The 25614-nt window shown below is 38.9% G+C and overlaps 1 protein-coding gene across 9 annotated transcripts in view; it reads left to right on the top strand.

Moving 5' to 3' along the window:
* SLC25A21 (solute carrier family 25 member 21) overlaps window positions 1-25614 on the top strand; it is a 421523-nt gene that overhangs the window by 141523 nt on the left and 254386 nt on the right. The window contains exon 1 of one of the 9 annotated variants that reach the window (XM_032481921.1): window positions 24064-24118. The exons of the other annotated variants lie outside the window; for them this stretch is intronic. The gene's annotated coding sequence lies outside the window, so the exon portion shown is untranslated. Of the gene's footprint in view, window positions 1-24063; window positions 24119-25614 lie in introns of those variants that run through there. 9 annotated transcript variants of the gene reach the window in all.

The raw sequence follows: 25614 nt of genomic DNA, 5'->3' as shown, positions 1-25614 counted from the left end.
TGGGAAGTATAATGGGACATCAAAAAAAAAATTGCAAAAGAAGGCTTAGGACAGACCTTTGAGGGTATCATTTCAGACAAACTTGAGGAGCCGTTTGACCTAGCATCAGGGAAAACGGAAAGAGAACTTCAGTCATTTGCTTATTTAACTATTTTTAAAGACATAATTAGTTCTATTGAATTATTGCAGTGGAGGAAGGATAGAAATATGAGAACTGGTACAAAGTAAGAGGGGAAATAAAGGCAATGGTAACTCAACTTGAAAATTTCAAGATCTGGATAATGTTGAACGTAAGGACCCCTTGGTTTAATGGTTTATTTCCTTTTGTTTATTGTGGGGCACTAAACAGGAGGTCCATGGGTCTGTGTGTGGAAGAGGCACTGGTAGGTTCAGTCTACCTGCCTCACTGACCTGGTGCTGCTCAGTGCTGGCTGAAGGCAGATCTACACAAATGGCCAATAGTGCTGGTCTCTGTGTTTGTCCTCAGATGGTGACAGGTTCACCTAACACCCTAGGCTCCCACTCCTCCTATAATAAAATGGGTTTACACCCTCTCTAAAATGTGTAAAGCTGCCTGAATAGAGAACAGTGGGGATGGGCCAGCTGAAGATAGAATGTAGAAACTTATTTCATCCATTTCAATGAACAGTCACATGAAGGAACAAAATCCATTTTCCAGCCATTTTATTGAATACACTTACTAGCTTCCAAGTTCCTAAATAAGGACCAGTGAAAGAGAAATGTCTGATTACTTTATTTTCCCCATTCTCACAAAGATTTTGATTCCTCGCCCTTTCCATACCTTTTGGGCTTCCCTCCTCTCCTGAAAGAAATAAACAAACAGAACAGAATGCAGAATCTCCGGGACTACCTTTAAGATATAATACATTTTCTTTTTCTAGACTTACAAATTATGAAGCAGGTACCACAATGTGGTTTGGAAAACAGCATCTCTCGCAACCCTTGCGTCTGACACTCAGGCCTAATTTGTGAATCAGTCATCACTCAGGATCTACCTGAGGGAAATCAGTTATTTAGAAAGTTAAATGTCTTCTTTTTCCAGAGCTTGTTATGTCTGAGGTGACTATTATTGTGTATAGTTCATTCACCACTATGTGTAAGTGAAAAGAAGCTCTTCTCTTTACCAATGCAAAGTGAAAACTCTCATCTCCTTCCAGAAAATGAAATGTTTTCCTTGTAGACTTATTTTGTTGTAATTCTCATTGAGTGTAGTCATTTTCTGGGTTTATGGTAAGCTTAGGTGAAAGATTGTCAAGTGGCCACATTTTGGGGGATTGATGAAGTGTTCCTTCCCTTCCTTACAAATTCACCCCAGGGTACACAGTTTCCTAGGGATTTTTTTTTTTTCCATGCAGAGAGCTGTATTAGTCCCACATTAGTTAATATTTATGATGAAAACAACGATAAAATTTATTGTCTGGAAATGAAAATATCAATCCCTCGTACCCAATTTGTCCATGGTGCTTTGGTACAACCTCAATCAAAATGGAGTTAATCAGGAGTGACCTCATAGGGTCACTAACTCTAAAATTAATTCTGGTTTTAATGATATATGTCTCTAATTTATACCTAAAAAGTGTGGACCACCTGTGTTGTTGACTGGTTGTGATCATCTTGAGACCTAGGGGATTTGTATCAGGAGAAAATCCAGACATTCAGGATACGTGTTTCTTTAAAGTGATGCTATAAAATTATTTTCTCAATTAAATCTAAGTGATTCACTTTTTATTTTGTAAAGTCATAAAACTCGTGGCTTTGAAATGATTGAATATATGTTTGTGATTTGTTTTCACTAGCCTCTTTCCTTATTACCCTTCTCCGATGACACCATTCATGTAGCGTAACCACAAGTCTTTTAAAGCACATTTCGTAGCCAGGGCCACATTTGGCACTGGGCTTTAGCTTGCACTGATACAATTTTATAGAAAATAACAGTATTAATTAGATGTATTCTGGTGAGCTAGAAGTAAATGTTTCTGATTGTTGTCTAAAGCCAAACAGGAAAATGTAAAAGCAATAATAAGTATGTTCTCTCTCATTCTGATATACCAGCATAGGCAAATTTTTGGCTGGAAAAGCATAAGTGAGTAATTAGATAATTGCTGCCTTGATTGAGCTTAATAGGAAACATTTCAATTAGGCTAAAACTACATAGAAAGGAAGTGGGTTTTTTACAAAGGGAAACATTCCTTGTCATGCAACTGTCAGCTTGTGCCCACACTAAGAGATGGGATTAAGTGGATCTCTGCAAAGGAAACAAAAAAGAAATGATTGCGGTAATTAGACCTATACTTAAACATTGTGTCTTCTGATAGAATTTCTTGATGATTCTAGCTTCGATAACGCAGCCCCTAGAAATGTCTTGCCTGTAACAAATTACTGCCTTAAATCTGTGGCAAAACAAGTTCCTGGGGAAAAAAAGTTATGATTTTCTCATACTACAAAAACTAACATTCTAGAATTGCAGTCCTCTTCTCCAAGCCACCTGCATGCTAACAAATAATCAGAAAAGCCATTTGGGGCTAGTTTGCATGGTTAATGGTTTCTCCTTAGCATACCTTGAACTTATGTAGCCAGTTGCTGACTCAGGGCTTGAGTCAGATGTAAAAGGCTCCTTTCTCAGAGTGAATGTCCAAGGAACAGTGCTATAGCTAATATCCTGGGAGTTGAGGTAGTGATGTGACCTCTCTGGCCTGTCAACATAGGGGTTTTATCCACTGGGAAAGCAAATGGTTCTACCCACAGGTGGTTACGTTGGTGGGGATCATGTAGTTACTGATGCCATTTCATGGCCCCCAGCTCAAGGCCTCACACATAAAGACACTTACTAAATTGTTAATGGTGTTTTCATATTGCTTTATATGAAAAAGGACCAACTGAGCTCTTGCTAAAGGAGAAGTGGAGAAGCCACTGATAGAACTCCAAACTACTCTACCATCCATGTAGGAATGTGGTATGTCACCCAGGTCTCATAAGGATTTTGTCAAGTCAAACACAGGTGCAATTTAAGGCACGCTGAGTCCAGGGCACTGATGTTACTGAAACAACCTCCCAAACAGCTGCAAAATAGTTGATTATTTCTGTTTCTGAGTGGGCAGCCTTCTCCCTCAGTGTTTCTGCCGTATAGGGGAAGGTTAGGACAGAACAGCTTGAAGAGACTTCCTTGTACTGTGTGGTGGTTTAGAGCATGGACTTTGGAATAAGGTAGGTCCAGTTTTAAATTTGAGCCTACAGGCTATGTGATCTTCAGCATGTTACTTAACTTTTTCAAAACCTCAGTTTCTTCATCTGTAAAATGGGAATAATAGTGTTACCTCCTTCCTAGGGTATTGTGAGGAATTAATGAAGTAAGCTGATAAGGCCTTAGCACAATTAAGCACTTAAAAAACCTTGGTTCTTATTATTACTAGAGGGTGAAAATTCTTATAAGAAATGCTTTTTGAAGTCAGTGGTGCCAAGTTGCTTCTATATGCCCTTCTCTAAGCCAGCAGCCACGTTCATAAGTTTTAATGCCGTGTGCCAGGGCCACCTCTCACCTGCTTTAGTCTGGCAGAGTGTAAAGCTGGTGTGAAGTTGAGGAGCAAAAACTGAGATGATCTGGAACCTTGCCTCAAGTGGTCTCCCTTAATAGTCCTCCCACTTCTGGTCAATGTTATGCAGCCATCTGACAGATGGCCAGTCTCCCATTGTGGTCAGCCGCTCTGTACAGAAACAGCCCTCCTTGTTCATACCCAGGTGAAGCCGGTGGGTGTGTGATGTTCTTTCAGTGCTAATGACTAAAAATGCTCCATTTGACTATTTACATTATTAGGACTTTAACATAAAATAGGCTTCAGAGGGAGTTACCTTTTTAAAAGAATCCATTTGGGAAAGGGAAGGGAAAACTGTATGCTTTTGAATAGAATGATTTGCACTGATTGGTTTCCCAGCACATGGGAGTAGGAACTCCAGTCCTACTGATTATAACATTAAAAACTTGGGTTGTGGCTGATTTTAGATTCCTAAAATTCGATTCTTACAAAGCAGTACTTTGTAGTTTGCGTGGTGAAGATTTCTTTGGGGGATGAATTTGTAAGCATGTCATGCACCACATGCAGAATTATTTGTTTCTTTTTTCTCTTTCCTGAAAACCAACTATGATAGGTTAAACAGAAAAGAATTTCAGGCTCTCATGTAGTGTGTAAAACCTTAATTAGTTTTTCTTTCTTTGGGGATGTGGCCTACTAAATGATTGAGTGGAAGAGGACCTACAGATCAGTACCATGGGGAGAGCTGGGGATGGTTCCATGGGGAGAGAAGGGGACGGTTCTGTGGGGAGAGCTGGAGATGGTTCTGTGGGGAGAGAGGGGGATGGTTCTGCGGGGAGAGAGGGGGACGGTTCTGTGGGGAGAGAGGGGGACGGTTCTGTGGGGAGAGCTGGGGACTGTTCTGTGGGGAGAGAGGGGGATGGTTCTGCGGGGAGAGAGGGGGACGGTTCTGTGGGGAGAGAGGGGGACGGTTCTGTGGGGAGAGCTGGGGACTGTTCTGTGGGGAGAGAGGGGGATGGTTCCATGGGGATAACTAGGGACAGTGCTGTTGGGGCTGGGAAGGCTTGTGTAGCTTGACAGGCTTTTGCTTTTCTTGGAGAGCCGATGGAGATTTTCACTGTCCCCGTTTGTCCTTCGACTATTTACTAATAGTTTCCCTGTGGGGAAATGCCAACCTGGAATCTCAGTAGCAGACCCCAGTTTTGTGGCAAGACTCCGGGACTGTGTGTGCCCTAAAGGACAGAAACTGCTTGTCTTTTCTGTTATATTCTTTCTTATGAGGTTCTGCATTCAGTCCTGCGTCCTTTCTCTAAGAACCCCTTTTACTGAGAGTTTGACTTTATGACAGCAGCTTGACTTGCTGCCAGAGAAGCTGGAAATGAAGGAAGTTTAAGATAAATGTCAACGGTGATTTTTTTTTTTCTTGGTCAGTCTCTCTTGCTCTTTTTTTTTTTTTTTTTTTTTTTTTTTTTTTTTAAGGAGAGTCATGTGCTCATATCCTAACTTGTCCCAGTAGAGGGTCAATTACAACCAGTTGGCTGTAAATCCAATCCAAGAAAAACACCGAGAGAAGGAACTGCAGCACTAGATACCAGGGGTCTCTAGAATCACTATAAATGTTAAGAACGTGTCAGCTGTGAACTCAGGGCCTTTAAGTGATATTTTAGGACCCAGTACTTCCCAACGTGGCCCCAGATGAATAAAAATTAGCACGGCATTTTTGTATGGTTAGATATTTTTTTCTGGAAAACTTTTAAAGTTAAAACAAAGCTGTAGTTAAGACTTCATAAACGATGTGATTAAAAGTTCATTAGCAAGCTGTCCATAGTCAAAATTAAACTGTAAAAACCTGGTTTAAGGCCTTTTACCACCCAAAGCCTTTAAATCATTGTACCTCCACTATTGCTTACCTAAGCTACATTCAACATTCACCCCTTCCCCAATATCTAAAGAAGAAACATTATATGTTAAGAGAGGAGGTCAACACAAAGTTCGTGGAAATAATAACAATTACATTTTAGAAGTTAAAAGAGAGTTTTGGAAATGGCAGCCCTTGGAGAACCTTTCCAACAGCAGCTACACCTCAACCATTGCACATTCAAACAGTTTTGAAAACCAAGAGCTAAGAGAACTGAATGTACTGAGGAGAACTAACAGAGATTCTGCAGCAACAGTCGCTCTCTTCCTGGGGGAGAGCAAATGGCAAAGCAAGCATATTTTGGCCCTTCATCCAGGTGAGAACTGAGATCCAGTTTCTTCATCTTGCATATACATGCAATATGAAATATGATAATTTAAAACTGAGAGCAGTAAAGAGTCCTTGCCAAATGGCAATACTCGCTTTCAAAAAGTTGATTTTTGCATTCTATGAGACATTCGTCTTCTATCTAATAAGCTTCTTAAAGACATTCTGGCAATGTGCTAGAATTCTAGGGTTTTGTCCTATTATTACCAAACTACGTGATGTTTAACAAGTAACTGAACTTCTGTAGGCCTTAGTTCCTAATCTATAAATCAAAAGTGTTTAATTAAAGGTTTAGATGGCCATTTCTAGTTCTTTCACTCCAGAATCCATGATCCACATTATACATTAAAGCTCAACCCGGGCAGTGAATCAGAATCAGCTAGGGAGCTTTAAAAATTACAGATACCTGGGCCCCATCCCACCAAGGTTCTAATTTAGTAGGCCTGCGTGAAGCTTTTACTTTTTTCAAAAAGTAGATGTACAAGCAGGGGTGAAATCGCAATACATAGTTAACTCCTTGCTGGGTACTTCCGTGTTCCTAGATAGGGAGCAGACTGATTTGATCAATTGAAATGTGATGAAATATCTTATGAAACCTTTCCATTTCAGCTTCTATATGCTGTACGCCCTCTCCCCTAGGCCAGTTCTTCGTAAGTCCCATGCTTCCATGATTCCACGTTACAAACATGTAAGCATCTAGCATACGAACTCACCGGTCATGTATGTGGTAGAGCGTGTGTATATACTAACTGATGTGTGGATATTAACTGTGCCCTGTGGAAGAAGCATATCCTGTTTCATCTAGCTCATGGAATCATCTTAAGAGTAGATTTTCAAGCTTGATAGGGAGGACTAATTAGGGGATAAAGAAGTATCAGGCGATTTTACATTTAATCTTTGTAATCAGATACTCATCAATATTCCAGTCTACAGATAAGGAAGATGTCTCAATGAGGTTTACCTCTCTTACTCAAGATTACACAGGTAATAAGTGATAGGAATGGGACAGGTAAGTCTACCACCAGAGCCTGTGATCTCCCTGCAAGGCCATATTGCTGCAAAGAAGGGAAGAAGGGCCATTCTGCATAAGCAGGGCTTTTCAGGTGCTCCCACGGTCATTCTAACACAGGTCTATCTAGAGAGCTGTCCGTGGTATTCCCAACCTCCACTCCATAATTCAGGAGACCTTTAACTTGGAACTTTAGGAAAATATTGAAAAGGAATACTTAAGAATGGTCAAATCATATGGAAGAACCATGCTAAGGATATAAGACCAACTCTCTTAAACCCATAATTTGTAGCATAAATTGTTGCTATCTTTCAGGAAAGTGATTTGGCAGTGTATATCAGGAATCTGAATTTCATCTACATCCTTTGACCTAGAACGTATACTTCTGGGAATCTATTTTTAGGGAATAGTTGTTGGTGTGGACCAACATTGAATAAAAATAATGTTCTTTAGAACATTATGTATAATAGCAAAAAAGGGGACAATGTAAATATTTAGTGAAGGTGAATAGTTCACTATACTTAAGTACATCCATATGATGAAATATTATGTAGCATCAAAAATAATGCTTATGAAGAGATTTTAATGAGGTGAGGAAATTTTAATGATATTACGTGAAAAAAAAGAGAAAAAAAACTATGTGGTATGATCTCAGCTATGAAAATAAAGGATATGGGCATTAAAAATCCCAAAATGTTAACAGTAGTTATCACTAGGTATTAGGATTACAAATAAAGTTTATTTTTAAATACTTTTTATGCATTTAAATTTTTTGGTAAAATGATCACATATTATTTTAATAGGTGGGAAACACATTAAAATATGCTTCATAGAGTTTGGCTAAAAAAGAATATTGGACAGAAATAAATTAGGGATACTAGACCAGAGACACCTGAGTTCCAAGTAAATCTAAGCAAACTCACCAAAATGCCATTTACTTTGGGAGAAATCCTTCCTCTCTATTTGGGCTGCATTTTCTCCATGTGTCAGATTAGGGGAATGGGTCAAAGTAATGTTAATGACTTTTTATCTTTAAGATTTAAAAAAGACTTATTCTTATCACAGTCTTGCTATAAGGAATCCCTATTTTCTTTTTTTTAATTGAAGTATAGTTGATTTATAATGTTATGTTAGTTTCAGGTGTACAGCGAAGTGTTTCAGTGTTTATAATGTTATGTTAGTTTTGGGTGTACAGCAAAGAATATATTCTTTTTCAGATTCTTTTCCATTGTATGTGGGATTTTCCTCTCTCTGTGCAGAAAGTCAAAAAGGGAAGATATTAGCACCATATCTAATTTACAAACAAAATTTTTTAAATTGAGTTTTGAGAGCTTGGGTTTTTCTCCATGATCTGTTGTTTATTTAAACAATGAAAAGACTGTTTATCTTTAGACAATGTAAGTAACTTTTAAAAAGTACTGTCTCAGCTGGTTGTTTAGATGACCTCACAGTCTTATATATTAATTTTTACTGAAATTTTTGCCTGACTTATTTTCCAAAATTGTAATATAAGCTCTAAGGTAAAAAGACCTCAAATTTAACTTAGTTTGACTACCTTACAGGACCAAGTACTTGGCAAATACTTGGTTTTCGAAAGTCCCAGCATCATGATATCTAACCGGTTACAGCGTACTCTTGTCTTATGGGAAACTGTCTTTTAAAGGCTAAGAATAGCTGCTTAATAGCAGTGATCAGTAAGTTAGCTAACAATGCAGTGATCTTAGCAATGCTGGTGAATGGCTCAGGCACTGACATCAGCTAACTCTCTCTGGGGAAAGGACGTTCACTTCCAATCTAGTTAAGAGTAACTAAGTCCAAACAGGACATGATGTACAATATGCAAAACTCAACCTTCCAAGCCAAATAATTGTAGTATTCTAGTGTATACTGAAAGTATATGGGTATTATACTTTATAATTTTAGATTAGACTTTATACTCTACTTTGAGGCATGAGTATCATCATGAAATAGAATGTGCTTCTATACATGTATTTATTTATTCATGTATGTGTATATACATTTGTTATTTATATACAGATAAGGATTATCCATCAAAATTGCCATCTTAGAATTGTTGCAGTTCTGCCACTGCTCACAAATTCCTGTTACACTCTCAGAGCCAGTTTGAGTCACAGAAGAAAACCACTAATCAATCACTCATCTAGTGACAATCACACCTTGATTTTAACCGAATGGTATCCAGCGTGATCGTGTTATTGCCCATGGTTACCTCCATGTACGGATATGTTAAAAATTCAAATTGATTCTCAAAAGAAAAATTTTATGATCACTGAGCGGAGTATGAAAATAAAAAAAGGAAATGAAAAGAAAAAGCTCTCAGGGCATATCCAAAAGAAGAATTCCTAAAGCACCACGTGCAAAGAGAATGCTAATGATACGCATTTGTCTTGACAAGACCCCAACTTTGTAGGAGACAAAATCTGTTTCAGTCTTGAAAATTAAGTAATATCTTTATCTTTTAAGTAATATCTTCTTTCTTTCCCTCTTTGGGGATGATGTGTGATGTAAATAATACTGTTGTATATTATACTATATAACTGATAGAATCTAACAAAACCAACTTAACTAAAAGATCTCACTTGCATTAGAACATATATAAAACTACTATGTTGTAACATTTTCCTCTAGAGGCCATCTTGCTGTAAGAGAGGAGAGGTATCAACAACCATTCTGTTTTCTCAAAAATTTGGGAGAGGCTGTTACAGAGCTTAAGGTCCCCAACAGTGTTTGTGTTTCATTTTTAGGAAGAATCTTTATTATTTCCAGTGGTTTTATGATATAGCAGACATTTTCAGTAAGGCCTCTCCTGAAAATCTTTTTTTATTTATTAAAACACTTAGCATTTACTATGTGCCAGTGGGTCTGCATAGCAAAGAAAATAAGACTGAGTTCTCCCTCTCTGATCAATCAAAATGCCTCACTTATATTAGGAAAAGGAAGGCAGTGTTTGTTTAAAAATGAGCCAAATTTCCTCCTCCCCAAATTACAAAACCTAAACCAAAGCTGTTAAGGACAGATTAGGCAACTGATCACTAGTTCAGAAAAATAAACTAAGGAAAGAGGATGGAACAAATAATTAAATGAAAGTAGAAAAAAATTAGTGCCTTGAAAGCAAAGTCCTAAATATAGACATGTAACATGTTTAAGACTAAATACAGGTCATGTAAACATTTTGTCCTCTGTGTGCACAAAGGGAAAACTTACGATTTTGAAAAATTCCGAATAACATTTACTCCCAAGTACGTCTGATCTGGCTGAGAAAATTATTTGAGCGGTAGCAGTGATGATCAGCTGATGTGAAATAGGGCCCAAGGCCTTACATCCAGCAGGGAGGCAGGAAGAGATGACTAGTGCTTTGCACACAGAGCTCTCAAAGCAAGAGGGTGAGCTCACGTGGGTAGCAGGCGTGGCAACAAAGCGTGGGGAGCACACCTGTTTCCTTCTGAGACCGAGCCTCTGCTGTCTTGCCTGGTGCCTGGGGAGTGACTCAGCAATTTTCAAGAGCCCGGGTTTAAATAGGCCTCGCCCTGGAGGTGAGGTCCTTCTGGAGCTGGGGGTAGCAGGAGAGGTGAAATGCAAATCCTCTCACCATGTCCTGACCTCACTTTTCATAGGCACTTTTCATTTGAGTTTTTTTCATCTACGGGCCATGGCTTGTTCTTAAGGAACCGCTAATCATTTAATTTCAGTGATGCCTAAAATGTGGGCTAAACAAAAGCAAATGATATTGTAGGCAGAGAGAAGTCTCAGAGATGACTGTGTAGCTATGAGCCTTGTGATGCTCGGCATAGTTAGTGTTTGCCCACTGAAATCAGGTTTCTGGAGGACATTCCAACCACCCCTGTCCGGTGCTGATCTGACCTTTGTTCTCATGGGACGTTTTTACTAGTGGGGCTCCCACATGTTGGGGACCTGCCTACAATCATTTCATGGGCTCCTTGCATGTTCTCTCTCCTCTGCTGCATGATTGGTGGTCTACCGTACACTCTGCAGATGTTCTCCTGTGCTATTTCATGATTATTTTTCAAGTGGCCTCTTCGTCAAGGGATGGCAGGTCAGCACATGGAAACATCTGCTCTTACCATGTTTCTAAGCAAACAGCAGATGGCATTGCTGCTGTCCTTTTGATCTGGAGCAAAAATTCCCACGGCTAAGGTGTTGGTTTACATTGACGCTGCCTGGCAAGGGACTGCCTGAGGGTCTGCCTCCCCTAACAGTAGCACTGCTTACAGATGTTTTATCTGCAACTCTCAGTTTTAGTTTGTTTCTTCCTGGGACTCTACTTCTGCAGGGTGTCTTGAACTTTGATTCTTCCTCCTGTGATTGTTGCCCGATCACCTCACTGATATCAACCATGGTCCCCAGGTTTCCTCCCATTTGTCACCTGTTGGACTTCTACTCCTGTTGCCAAAGAGGAGACAGAACTGTCTGTCTGGGTCTCCTGAGGATTTGGACACTGGATATGTATGTGCCAGGAACTAAACAAAGTTACCTGGGAAATAGCTCAACCACCAAGCTTTTTCTAGGTGCTTCTTAAGCCAAACAAGACCATCTTAAAATTACATTTTTAACAGTTGGATCTGTAAAACTTTAACATATGTGTTTCTTTAAGTTTGTTCTCCTTATTCAACTGTTATCTTTGCAAATAGTGCAAATATACAGAAGGAATTTCTTCTTCAATTTTGTTTTCTAGATGGTGTGCTAGTGTGTTGGAAAAAAATCTTTCTTACATTTTTTCCTTGTCACATGGACTTTTTCCTCTTATTTCATTGTAGTGTAACCTTTGGTCATCTGCTGTGCATCCTCATTCTCTTGCATCTTTCTTTGGTAGGAATATTTCTTCTTTGATGTCATCAGCCAAGTTCTTTATGTATGTCTTTACTTATTCTACCAGTCTTGTACATCCTGCCAAGAGTTCCAGGAAACTTCAATTTCTTCACCTGTAGAATGGGGATAATTATTTTCCTTATAGAATTGTTGTGAGGATTAAATGACATAATGTGTGCCTAGGTAGTGCTTTTAAAGGGGCAGTCATCATCATCTTCATTATCATCATTACATCATTAGTAGGTCAAGGAAGAAGAAGACCCAGCTCGATCATTTCCTTGTTGAAATGTTGGGCACTGTTATTATCTCTTCCTTCTCATCATAGGTCCAAGTTTGATTGCCTTTTATTATACTACTTGATTTCTTGTTTTACGTATTCAAGCTCTGCATCAATTTTTTATATCCCTAGATAACTATACTAAGATCCAGTTCTTGAAATTTTTATTCATCTTACTTGATATAAGTATTATTGCTTTTTGGCTCAAGAATCCCCAGGTTCATACTTGTAACTTTAACATGGTATAGTAATTATCACATTTAAAGATTTAGTCTAATCTGTGCCTTTGATTGTTGGCAAAAGAAAAAAAAAATGCAGTCATATTGTTAAACTCTCACGGGGAGACTAAAATACATTGAAACATGCCACAGAGAAACCATGCCTTTCCATATATCCCCAGTTTGCACTCCCCTGCCACCTCTCATCAAAGTGCTACCCACTCTGATTTGCACAGCCTGTGATGATACAAAATGGCAGGCATGTTCGCTTGATTGCTTATTATGTATCAGATGGCCGGGCTACAGTAGTAGCTCCATTCAATTTAAGTTTTATGCAACTACTAATTTGTTTTTTTTTTTTTTTTTGCAAATTAGATTTCAAAATGGCCCACTTTTTTAGGGTAAGTTTTCATAGCAAAGTATTTGGAGGTTCAGGCAATAACAACTTTTAGCACATTGGGCAGCTGCCTGAAGTGATTAGAAAAAATAGAAATAATACATGTGCCTACTGTTTTTTAAGACCAAGTTCTCAAATGCAGAAGAGTTGTCAAAAAGAAGGTCTTGGTATATGCCACTCTTTCAGAATGATATTAGCAAATATAAAGGGAGGAGTAGAGGGGATATTTAAGAGGAAGTATGACTCACGTTTCTAGCAAGAAAAGGCAGTCACCGCCTTTGTGTGGAAACAATGCGGGAGCACATCTGTTAATGTCTAAGTCATTCTAGAAGTTGGGATTACCAAGAGTCAGTAAACTTTAAATACTGGTGATTAGTTTACGTAACACTGGAAAAACAAATCTTCTATCTTTCAGGCAAATATTTCTGGTGAGCCCATCCCAGTGTCTTTTTATTTCACTTCCACTCAACTCTTGGAGTTTGTCAGGTCTTCTTATTCAAATATTGCTTCTTTTCCCCTCTCCTGTGTAGCCTTAGGAATAAGGCTGTCCCACACAGCTCCAGAGTCTTACCTATTCTTAACTTCTTTCTTAATTTAGTACCACATTTGACTTTGTCCTTGTAAATTTTGATTTGAGGATTTGATTTGAGAATTTGATTTGCCACACTCCCTTCTCCTGCCCCAGTTCAGCTCCTGATCTTCATCCTTTAAATGCATCCTCTTGTGCTGTTTCCTTTCCCCTTTCCCTTATGACCTTTCAGTTCATTTCTCCATTTACTTTGTTTCCTTCAATCCTTACAGCTTATTAAGTTTAATTCTCCCAGTGAAAACTTTTCCTTTTCTTAGTTATGTAATATTTTATGAATCAGTAAGTTGGTCAGTTTTCAGCTCAAGGAGGTTGACTCCAAAATTGGCCCTGACCTCTTTCCTGTACTCGAATCTGTCTTCCTCACCCCTGCTGAACATCTGTTGCATCAGCGTGGATCCAACGCTATAAACTCATCATGTCCTGATGTTTAGTGATGGAACCACTCAGTTATCCTAGTCAGAACATTTTGTGTTTTCTTCACCTTACGCTTCCTCTTCTTGTTCCACATTCAGCTGATTACCACACCCTATTAAGTCAACTTCCGGTGTGCTTCTCATATGGATTTGCTTGGTCCCATGCTTAAGTCACTGAACTCATTCAACCCCTCACCACTTCTCTCCTCCTCCATTGTTCCTGACTTACAACTCATCCCCCTGACATTACCGCCACCCCCACCACAGGTACCATTCTCATCTTCCCTGCCTCCTGCCATTGCCAATCCATCTTATACACAGATTAGATTTTAGATTTTTCTTCCTAAAATGTGATTCTAATAGTTGTTTATTTCTGCCCCAAATCTTTCAGTACCTCTCTACTGCCACTGCCTCCCTCCCCAATTACTACCTGCCAAGATACTGGTCATTCTTCAAGAATGCTCCAGAAAGCCATCCTTGGTTCTGTTATGTTGCTTCCTAAGAATGCTAGCCAGTCTCACTTGACTTGTTCCTCCTTCCTAGCCAGTCAACCTCTATCTCTCCTTATAGCTTATTGTGTTTCTTTCTTTTGGGGCTAGAATTTAAGATCCATGAAGGTGATGACCATTGCCTTAATTATTCTTGTATTTTCCCTGGTGCCCAGCACAATGTCTTAGACATGCTTGGTACTTCATAAATATGCATATGTTGAAATGTATATATTACATATTTATAATTAAATATTAATCTCCAATATCTTCACTTATTTGTTTCCTTTTTTAAAAACATAATACTCACAACTAGTGTTTCTCTACTTTTGTGATACTCCAACAATCAGGACCTCCCCTTCCCAACCAGGATGTATATTTTGAGGAAGAAAGTGGGAAAGACTCCCTCAAAAGCCTGTTATTATCACATTTGGATTAATGAGGAAATGCTGAAGGAACTCAGAAAGATCATTTCAGTTTGCTTTGCCCGGTGAGCTTACATATTTACCTGAACTTTAAAAATCTTGAAGAGTTTATTTGGTTATATGTTTATCTCCTCTGCTAAGAAGTCTTTGAATCCCTATGGACAGGAACTGATTGAACATATTCAATGTGTAAATGTTGTATATACAAATGAATGTATAAATATAGACTGTATAAATGTAAAAGAAGCTAGACATTTTAACAATTTCTTTTTTTAACATTTTCATTGAGTTATAATCATTTTACAAAGTTGTGTCAAATTCCAGTGTAGAGTACAATTTTTCAGTTATACATGAACGTATATATATTCATTGTCACATTGTTTTCTCTGTGAGCTACTGTAAGATCTTGTGTATATTTCCCTGTGCTATACAGTATAATATTGCTTATCTATTCTACATTTTGAAATCCTAGTTTGTCCCTTCCCACCCCCTGCCCCCTTGGCAACCACAAGTTTATATTCTATGTTTATGAGTCTGTTTCTGTTTTGTATTTATGTTGTTTTTTTTTTTTTTTTTAGATTCCACATATGAGCAATCTCATATGGTATTTTTCTTTTTTTAACATTTTTTATTGATTTATAATCATTTTACAATGTTGTGTCAAATTCCAGTGTAGAGCACAATTTTTCAGTTATACATGAACATATATATATTCATTGTCACATTTTTTTCTCTGTGAGCTACCATAAGATCTTGTATATATTTCCCTGTGTTGTACAGTATAATCTTGTTTATCTGTTCTACATTTTGAAATCCCAGTCTATCCCTTCCCACCCCTTGGCCCCTTGGCAACCACAAGTTAGTATTCTATAGACATTTTAACAATTTCTTTTAAGATCTCTTCAAAGAGTGAAAGATTAGTAATATGATGAACATGTAGTAACTTGTTACCCTTTAGTTCAGCACAGGGATACCTGTATGAAACTATTAGGTTGAACTGTGTGAAACTGATGATGTTTGAGCATTTTAACAAAAACAGCAATTTCACATGGTTCAACCTATGTAGGCATGGGGTGGGATCAGTCTTGAATCTCTAGAACTTAATGTTAGTACTTAGGCTCAGTGTTCTTTCTTCACCCTAAACTGGTTTGTTATTTTACTTTTGACTCACCCTGTGAAGATAAAGTGCTAATTAGTAATGCTACTTGTTAGTCATTACTGGTAATTATTGGCTTAATTCCCTGCAGTTATAGGTTCGTATTAGTTCTCAATTATTTGGTTTTATTATACTAGTAATTACAATATAAAATTAATTGAGTATTTCCTTTCCTTTGATGTTGGCCTAAAGGTATATACATGCCACATCATGACTCTGAGCTCAGTAACTTTCATGCTTGTTGGTGAATTATGCTCTTAGGCTCATCTATTCATTGACAATTCCATCAGCAAGGGTTTCTTGAGCACCTGCTCCAGGCATACCATCTCAGACAACACAGGGCTCCTGACCTCAACGGATGGTCTGAAAAGTGTCTGGCCTACAATCTTTGTTCAACTGACTGTCACTGTGACAGTCATGATTATGATGATGGTCACAATCCCAACTGATAGCGATATTTCAAAAATTTCTCTTCATAATAAAAAAATTATTGATATATCTTTTTTTCCTTTTGATATTTTCATGACCAAGGGGAGTGAGAAGAATCCGGAGGTGGCTTCATTAAGCAAATGCTCAATTGTAACAACTTGCTAAGAATTTATTTAGATCTTTGCTCAAGGTATGCAGAGACAATGGAATCTGGAGCCTCACCCCTCATTCTTCTCCTCCCCTGTTGGGCTCTAATCAGAAGTGTTTTCCATCTGAGAGTGTAGCTCCAAACCTCTACCACCAAAATGATCCTGCTTGCATTTGCCTCTGTCACCTGCTTGAGATAGAAGAATTGAAGTATAAAAGTGAGTGTCTAGGTATTCTATGGACTCTGATACTCAGCTCGGTCAGTGGTAATAAAAATTGGAGTGTGAGTTCAGGCCCCCAAGTGTCAAGTAGATTCACTGTGGTCCAGACCTCATTTCACAAAGGTCTTTGTAGCCATTGGCAGAACCAGACTGAGACAAGATAGCAGGTGCTAAACAAACCTACTCCCACTCCTAGAAAAGCAGCTCAGCTCACAAGCTCTAGAGAAGGATCCTGGAACATCAGCCTCGGACATCAAAGGCCACATGTTTATTTATTTAATTAATTTGTTTCTACTTTGTATGTGAGTCTTGGGTCCCAAAATTTAATTCTAAGTGTTACACAATTATTCAGAAAAGGAAAAACCTGAATTTTTAGATATACTTTCTTATTTTCCATACTTCTTTTCTGGCATCATCCTTTGATTTTTATCTCTCTGTAACTTCATAATTTGAAAAAAAAAAACAAGGCTGAATGAACTCTAAAGGACTTTGTTCTTATTAGACTTATTAATTCTGCTTTATTGAGAAGACTTGACCCCTTGGCTGCATTGTCTTGGGATCAGGCTGTATTTCACTGTGTTTTCTTTGATATATGTACAGTAAAATACCAGATCCTAAAATAAAACCCCTTGCTGGGCTCCTTCTCCCTGGGAAAGAGTACACTTTATGGCCAGATGGAATGGCATCATGTCTCACCGTTGGGGTAGCACAGAAAAGACAACATCACTGAACGCTATCCATTCTCATTCGGCGGAGGCTCCTTAGTTTTGTCAGGTGCTGTAACTTGGACCCAACACTGAGCTGCAGCTCAGGAGACAAAACAGTTGGAAAACTTGAGGAAAGGCTCTAAGGGTCAGTGAAATTTACTGTGGGCAGCTGCTGCTTCAAAGCCACTCTCTGTGCAGAAGCCTATTAAGAAGTAGTAGGTTATGTCTCTCCCGTTTCCCCCAGCATGATGGATGACGCTCTGAAAAGAGAAAAGACTTCCTGTTCTGTGGAAGTGGCTTTCCTCTTAGTTGCCTTGCCGAGTTTCTCAGGCTCTCTCCATTCCGTTTCCAACCATTGAATTCACTGCTCCACTACATTTAATCATAACCTGGGTTTGTCAGGAATGACTGACTGTGAGTCACCAGTGACTGCTTGTCAATCAGCAGGACCTCCCACTCGCAGCCGAGGGGCTCAGCTGTGCTCTCCATGCAGGAGAGAAGTTCTGTGAGGGAAAAGAGTCAGGTTGCCTATAGTCCAATAACAGAAGAAGAAGTGGCTTCAGAGTTTGCTTGACCTTTTTTGCCTTCAGAAGCATTTTCACTTTACCTCATGTAAAGAAATTATTCCTCCCTGGTCTTCTCTCAGGCCCTGGCACTTTGCCAGGCTGGCTCCTACCACAGAGATTTGGTACAAGCTGTTCCCTCAGCTGTGCATGCTCTTCCCTCGTTGTTTTGTTTCCTTAACTTCCATTCCCAGTTTATGGAGAAGCCCTCCAGCCACCCGAGTCTGCCCCAGACTTCTTACTTAGGTCAGAGCTCCCAGTTCAAGATGTTCAGAGGACAAATTTCCTTCCTTGATAGCAGTTTCAGTGACCATTTGGATGTCTTTCTCATGCTCTGTGTTATTAAGTACTATGCCTGTGTGTCTCTCTGTCTGTCTGTCTGTCTCTCTCTCTCACGCACACACATAGGAGGATGCATCTGTCCTTCCTGCCCCAACTTCAGGTTCCTCAAAGGGGAGGGTGGCTGTCAATCCTCATCATCGTACTTTTATTACCCACTACTCTGCATAATTGTTGCTGCTGGATACAGTGATGTTTAATTTCTCTGTCATTAGGAAAGTAGAAGCTTGTCATTATATCTCTTTTCACAGGCATAAACAGATGCACAACATTTCATTGTATGAGGTACCTTTTAAGAGCAAGGCCAAGTTGCTTACTTAGAACAAGCATAGCAACCCCCTTCTTTTTTGTGTGTGGGGAGACGTTCATAACTAATGACTAAAAACATTCAGTATTTTCAGATCAGATGAATATATATATAAAAAATAAACGTCTCTCTTAGTGACCCTATCAAACAATGGTTACCAAGTGCTGGTTGTTGTTTTGGACAGTCCTTTGCTGATGTATAGAGATGACTAACGTAGACAAGATACCTGACTTCCCGAGGCTTATCCAAATAACAGACATCAGATAAGATCAGAGAAGAAAGTGTTCACTTGTAGGAATGTGAGAAAATCGCAAACACGAAGCAGAGGAAAGCTTAATTCTCTCCCTTTCTGGGGGGTCAGATTTGTGGAGTCAAGAGGGATAAAAATGTAACTGACCTTCAGTTAGTGACGATTTATACAAATCTACAACATATAAATCTATGATTTCATTCACAATTCAAGAGGAAAAAGAATCAAGATTCCTTACAAGATTTGGAGGTGCCAGCAGGTGCATTTTGTTGACTGTTGTGTTTAGATGGAACTAAGGAGTTAAGTATTTAGGGGAATAAAAATTCACACAGAGGTTTCCTCTTGCTGTCTAATTTAGAGGTTTTTCATTTCCTGTGAAACCCCCACCGGGGCTTCTGAGGGAGAAGCCAGGAAGGGAAGAAATCAAGGGATAAAGGTCTAGTCCCCCTAGTCATCCAATCAGAAGACTGTATTGAAACCTTCATCTTAGAATTTTAGAATCTTAGAAGAAAAAGTTCTGCTGCCGTTATTTGTTAACTTTTGTTTAAATGACAGAGTTCAAGAATTCTTGCACAGGGCAGATTACAGTAGTCAGTGAATTTGAATGTCGGAGGAGAATGTTGGTAGGCTGAGAGGTGTGAGTATAATGTGTAGACAGTGAAAGACATAGTCACATTTCCTATCAGAAAAACAAACAATTGATAAGACTATCACACTGATCCACCGATCAGTTGGGACATTAGCTCAAGTTGTGCTGAATATACTCCAGGACACACAAGGGCTCTTCTTCAAGGTACCCGCATTGAGTAGAAGACTGTTAAGCAACTCCCTTGATCAGCTCAGGAATTTTCTCTAATATACTTTCTCATTGCTTAGAGGTTCATTCTCTGTGGTGGAGATAGTTGCTGGAATGTCTGTGGAGTCAGATTGCTGTGCTGAGGGCAAACTCCCTTTTCCCCCTTTTTGGAAACTTTCTTGAAATGTTCTTTGGGGATAGCGAATGAGGCAGAAGAGCAGAGGAAACAAAGAAGTCACCCTGAAAATGAACATTCAGCAGTGTCTCATGACTGTCCCACCTCCGAGACATCCACTTTCTTATGTTCTATGTAGTTGCTATCCCACGCCAAAAGTATATTTACAAATTTTTGTCTGATTTGGGCTTTTGTAGAGACTGTGATTTATTTTTATTTTTAAATATTATATTAAAATATTTTATTAAATAAAAACAAATTATATTAACTTAAATGAAAATACTATATTAAATGAAAATATAATATTTTCATAAGAATATGAAAGTTATTGGTTATAATTTAGTGAGAATTTATTAGAGTGAGAGAGTGGAGAACAAACTCAGAAGGAAAATATTTCTGATCTAGTGCACTCCAAGAAATACTGGACTTGCTCCAGAAGATTTTACTTTTATTTCTGATAGGAATAAATAGGAGTGCTATAGTTCTTACTTGGAAAGTATGTCTATATATAGTTTGTGGGTATTTATATACCAAAACCAAATGAGATTTTTTAAACATTGGAATGTTAGAGATTGTAACATTCTCTGTAAATTTCTTCATCTCTTGGGGTCTCTGCTCTTTGTTAAAAAAAAATAAGTAATTTAAGTATCTATTGACAATCTTTAAAAATAATAAAAATTTGAATCTTAAACTGTCAAAAATCATAGCCAAGATTCACTGATCTGGTTGAGAGAAGATTCATTTAAAAAAGAATATAGCCTAAGATTTTTAAACTTAGTGGAGTGGAAAAGATGGATAATAACTGTTGGAATTGTGAATTTATTATGTTTACATGGAAAGTCATAGTGATTTGTGAGGATGTTCTTTGATTAAAGCATAACTTTATTCCATAGGTCAGGATCAAAAGGGAGCATTTTCACTTTACCTTCAATTCTGAGAATTCCAGAAGAGAAGCAAAGCTAACAAATATTTGCAAAAAAAAAAAAAAAAAAATCAGATTAGCACATGTGCTAGCCAATTGATCCCTATCCTTTGAAACTAACCACAAACATTTAAAACTGACTGAATGTGTAGATAATTGGAAGACAAAATCAGAGCTCGACCAGAACTATTCCTTTAAGTAACTTAGAAAAGGCTTTTCTCAATTTATAGAAACATCCACATGGATAGAAAACACAAACTCATCCAATCAAACAAATCAGAACTAAATTGGTGAAACAGATATAAGAAAATTGTTACCCTCCCCATTACAAGCAAGTCTGTAATTCCACTATAATAAAGATATTAGAATAGATATGTCCATGTGAAATAGTTTATCTTCTTGAAATGCATAACTCAATTATAGTTCTGGGTGAGCACACTGGGTGGGATTATGTGATTATACTGCAGGCACTGATTCTACTTATATTTATATTCACTTTTGCTTAATACCTAAGCGTATTGTTTGAGTGTTGACAAGGTACCAATAACGTTGCTTTGTCCTTTTACTGCACCTCTCACGAGAGGATCTTAAAGAGCTTTACTCACATTAGTGTGTTATTCCCAGGATTATTCTTCCTGTTTTATAACTGAGGAAACTGCTTCCCTTGGATATAAGTAACTTGTTCAAAGCTGCAAACCAAGCCTTTAATGTGGCTACAAAGCTGCTCCTGATTCCAGGGTTTGAATGTTCCACCCTCGAGATTAACACTTGAAGGAGATATTCTGTGATGGCTCTTAACCAGAGAATGGTCACGTGGACCCCATTAAATTAAGAATTTGTGAATATACATGAGGGATCCACTTTGTAGAGCCCATTCAGAAAGGGTTTGCTGAGCAAATGAAGTAATAGAAATACAGAGGAAAATGGTTAACTTGCTGCATAGAAAGGTTGCCAAGCATTTCATCGGCAGTGGCTTACACTTGCTCTGCTGATTATAAACAAGCTATTGATTCATAAATTAGGATGCATGTACTTAGAAACATTTTATTAGCATTTCATTTGAGTCCATGATAATTAGTATTTATGAGAAGGTAGTAAAACTATATTCATTTAAAAATATATTTACCCATTTTGGTTTTTTATGGATTTAGACTAGGAAATTATATACATACATAAGAAGTCTTGGAAAATGAAAACACTAAATAGCTTTTGCAAATATAGCTAAAGTGCAGTCTCTAAAGGAGGTTTCAAGGGAGAGATGGAGAGGAGTCTTGTGGAACTGTGAATGCAGCGATCCTGGTAGGAAAAGCCATTTTTCACCAAGCATTTTTGAGTGTCCCGCCACTTCAGTTAGCAGCAACTTTCCTCACAAACAGAAAACATCAATATTGTATGATTCTGTTGGGTTGTGCCATGTCATGAGGGGTCACCAGTGCTCCTGGTTCTCTTTGAGCTGGCTTGCAAAGTTGCAGCAAGACTGGCCTGGCTTAAAATGAGGGTCTGTGCACTTCTCTGCATGAAACTTTGGCAGCTCATTTTGCAGGCAAGGTTAAAGTTTCTAGCAGCCACCATTTTCCACTGGTGAAGAGTCAAAACATGCCTTCCACCAAGATGGTGTAGAATACCGAGGGGAATGGCCTGCTTGGCTATGTGAGCTGATTCAACTGTTTATCTTGATCACAACCCTGTGCATGGTCTTCTATCCCTTTGTGTTGAAGGCAGATAGAGCTATGATGGTCCCTGCATGAATAATCTATTACTTTAAAATATAAATTTTCCCATTACTCTGTCAGCCATAAATACCTTTTTTGCTAACATACTGTTCAGAATCACCGTAATCTGGGGAGGGCCATTTTATATCCTCTGTTCACATGATCTAAGCAGCATTTTTGCATGCTTTGGGGAATAAAACAGGAAAAAGGGGGAAATTTTAAAAATAGAATAAGCTTAATGGCTTTTTTACTTATCGTTTCTTTAACCACTTTAATATACTATGGGGGGATATGTACTAACCTTTGGTAGAAAGGGTGGCCTAGTTTGTAACCAAAGGAAAGTGGAAAATATTTCTGGAACATTTTGACTTTCTTTCAACCTCTTAAATGACTCAAAAGAAATATGGAACAATAAAATAAAAACTCGAAGGCTGCCAACTCAGGTCTCACAACAACTTTTCTGCCAAAAACTAAAATTACTGCTGTTCATATTAATAGTTCTACCCCACTACCAAAAGGAAAATTTCTGGCTCATTCAAAACAACGTATCTACCACCTCTACCTCAGATTTTAGGATCAAGGGAAGCAGTAAAATTATAAATTTTTAAAAGTGAATTTCATTGTGTTTGGTATGTCTAACCCCTAAATGAGACTGTTATCCTTAGACTCAAGAAAGGCTGGGTGGTTACATGGCATTCTTTAATTAAACTTTGGAATAATTTCTTGATTCCTTTCTGGATAAAACATACGCTCTTACTACCTTTTCTGGTTATTTTCCAGATATTTCAGCTACTGATTTAAATTTGAGGCTATCTGATTATGTTTGAAAAACATCACACCAAGGAATAGCATGGAGCCTAATAGACAGAAGCAAGGATAGTAACACTAAAACAATTGATATGTGAGGAAAATCACTTTGGTAGAATAGAGAAAGGCTGAGGGGTAGGAGAGAGTGGTGGCAGCGAGCCACCTTGGAAGCCGCTTAAGTTGTCCAGACAATGATGAGGAGATCTCACACCAGGACTGTAGAGATGGAGTTGAAATACTTCCAAGAAGTAGCATCCTTCATAGGCTGGCCTGTGGCTCAAATTCTTTCCTTTATTGTATGGGAAATTAGGTTTGAAGACATACAAAGAGACGGGAACATGTCTGCCCTGGGGGTAGTTCTCACATTCTCACAACTGCTTCAGCGTCTAGTGGATTCAAGGAGTTTAGCTTCCAGGTTCAGGGAATACTTCTTATCTCCCCAACTCCAGATAGAGGATGTGCCTCTCTGCTTCTGATGCCCCATCTGTGTGCTAAGGGCATTTGCAAGGCATTGTTTCATCACTTTGGAAGGGCCTGTATTTCCCTTGCTCTTCCCCTTCATAGACTATAGCTTTGGGAGTCAACTGAGAGCCCAGCTGCCAACTGCTCCTCACCAGCAACGGAGCAGGGCTGGCAGGAAGGGGAATGGCCCACGAGCTTGTGGGACAAGATTGAGGCTAACAACAGTAAGAGGTCAGCACCAGGCCTGGAGCCAAAGTGACCCTCTTGGGACCATGTCCTTTCAGAAGATTGCCAGGCCCTGTATTATAGTGGCCACTTTCTCAGCAAGGCCTTAGAGCAGTGTTTTTCTAAGTGTGGCCCCAAACTCTCAGAATTAGACTCCTTGCGGGTGGATTTTTACAAGCTCACTCAGAGAATTCCACTCATGAAAGTCTGAGAACCGTTGTCTTGAACATCCTCACCGTAACAGATCGTGATTAGTTTAAACATGAGCACAGTGACAGCAGCGTTACTGCTGACAGAATTCCATTTGAGCAGTGAGCCTGTTGGGTTCTACATTGTGTGAACTTTCCTTTTCCTGGTTGTTGGCAAAGAGCAAGAGTTACATATGAGGAGAGCGGCTCCGTGCTCAGGGTGACTGGGAGAGTGGAACCGCCACTGCTGTTTAGGTAGGTGTTCCCATGGACTTTCTTGCTTGTTTTGGCTGCAGCTGTGTTTGGTGCTGCTGAGCAGGCCTGTGCATGGAGCTATAACCCACAGCGTTACATTTCCCACTCTAGAGGGATTTGCTGTAAAGGTGCAGCCAGCAAAGAAACTGGAGAATAATGGTGAGGCCATACTCAGGGAGAGCGGGTCAGAGAAGGGAGGGAAGGAAAGGACTGAGGCGGCAGGTGGGGTGAGGGGGAAAAAGAACAAAAGAAAAGACATGGCAAGAGCATGACTTCAGCATAGTGTCTGCATGAGGCAGGAAATTTATATGAAAAAGGCATTCTTGAGAATAGAAATAATTATTGATAATTGTTATGATTTAAAAAACATATAACAATGTGTTTAGTATTATCTCCACCTATCTTCTTCTCTCTCTACTCCTCATCGTTAGCCCCAAACAGGAAAAATTAGTTCTGTTTTATGGGAGCAAATTTTCTCAATTCTGGCTTGTCCTTCATAATTATCTTAGAAATTACAGGTGGCTTTTTCAGTTACAAGCATATGTCTTTATGTGGTTAAGTGGTCAAACTACTGATACGAAAAAGGTGGAATTACATTAAGAATAGGATTCACACAACTAAGAACAGGGATGATGTAAATTGGCCAGTGAAAAATATTATGGTTGATTAAACGCCTAGCCATATTTTAGATTAAATGATTAGATTTCCATTTTCCCCAGGACAGTCCCGCAGAGAAGCAGGGATTGAGTTACTATCTGAACTGGACAGATGGGGAACCTAACAGTTAGAGAGTGTAAGTGACCTGCTGGACATTTTATGATCAGCAAGTGGCAGAAGTCCATTTCTCCAGTCCATTTCTTCTGGCTCCAAGTTCAATGATCTTTCCAGTGTGCTGCCTTTTCTCTTGTCTTAATGTCCCAAAAGAAGATAGATGTTCAGGTTCTTCCTGGTCACTGATTAAATTATTATGGAATAGGTACTGGAACATCCATCATGTATTGCTCTGTTTATTAAGACCAGACAGAGGAATTGTGGTCTAAACTGTGAAATCTAGATTTAGGAAATGCAAAGATGTGAAGGTGAAAGTGAACCCCAAGTTGGGGTGCCCTTTCTTCCTATTATTTTTTCCATAGCTGTCTGAGGTCAGTTCGTGGCCAGTGCCCTTTCATCTCCATCTCAGGCTTTCCCTTTCTAAGGGCCCTCACAAACACGGGCAAAACTGGGTGTGCTCAGGTTCAGAGCCCTTGTTTCTCAGGTTGTAAAAGCAGGTGAAACGTCACCTCCTCCCTCCACCTGCAGTCGGTCGGGGATTACAGGGAATTAGAATATTTAAAGACATTTCCTGGGGCTTGTTTTTAGAGACAGTAGAGAGAAGAATGTCCTGATTTGAGTGAGTAGGATCAGATACAAAGAGCTTGGGATCTAGCAGTCAAGCCAGTCAGCTCCACTGGCCCTCACTCCATTGTAAGGATTCCTGTTGGAGGGGAGGAAGGGAG

The sequence above is a fragment of the Camelus ferus genome, chromosome 6, assembly GCF_009834535.1.
Source record: "Camelus ferus isolate YT-003-E chromosome 6, BCGSAC_Cfer_1.0, whole genome shotgun sequence".
Lineage (NCBI taxonomy): Eukaryota > Metazoa > Chordata > Mammalia > Artiodactyla > Camelidae > Camelus > Camelus ferus.
Note: the sequence above shows the minus strand (reverse complement) of the source record. Positions and strands in the feature narration are given on the sequence as shown.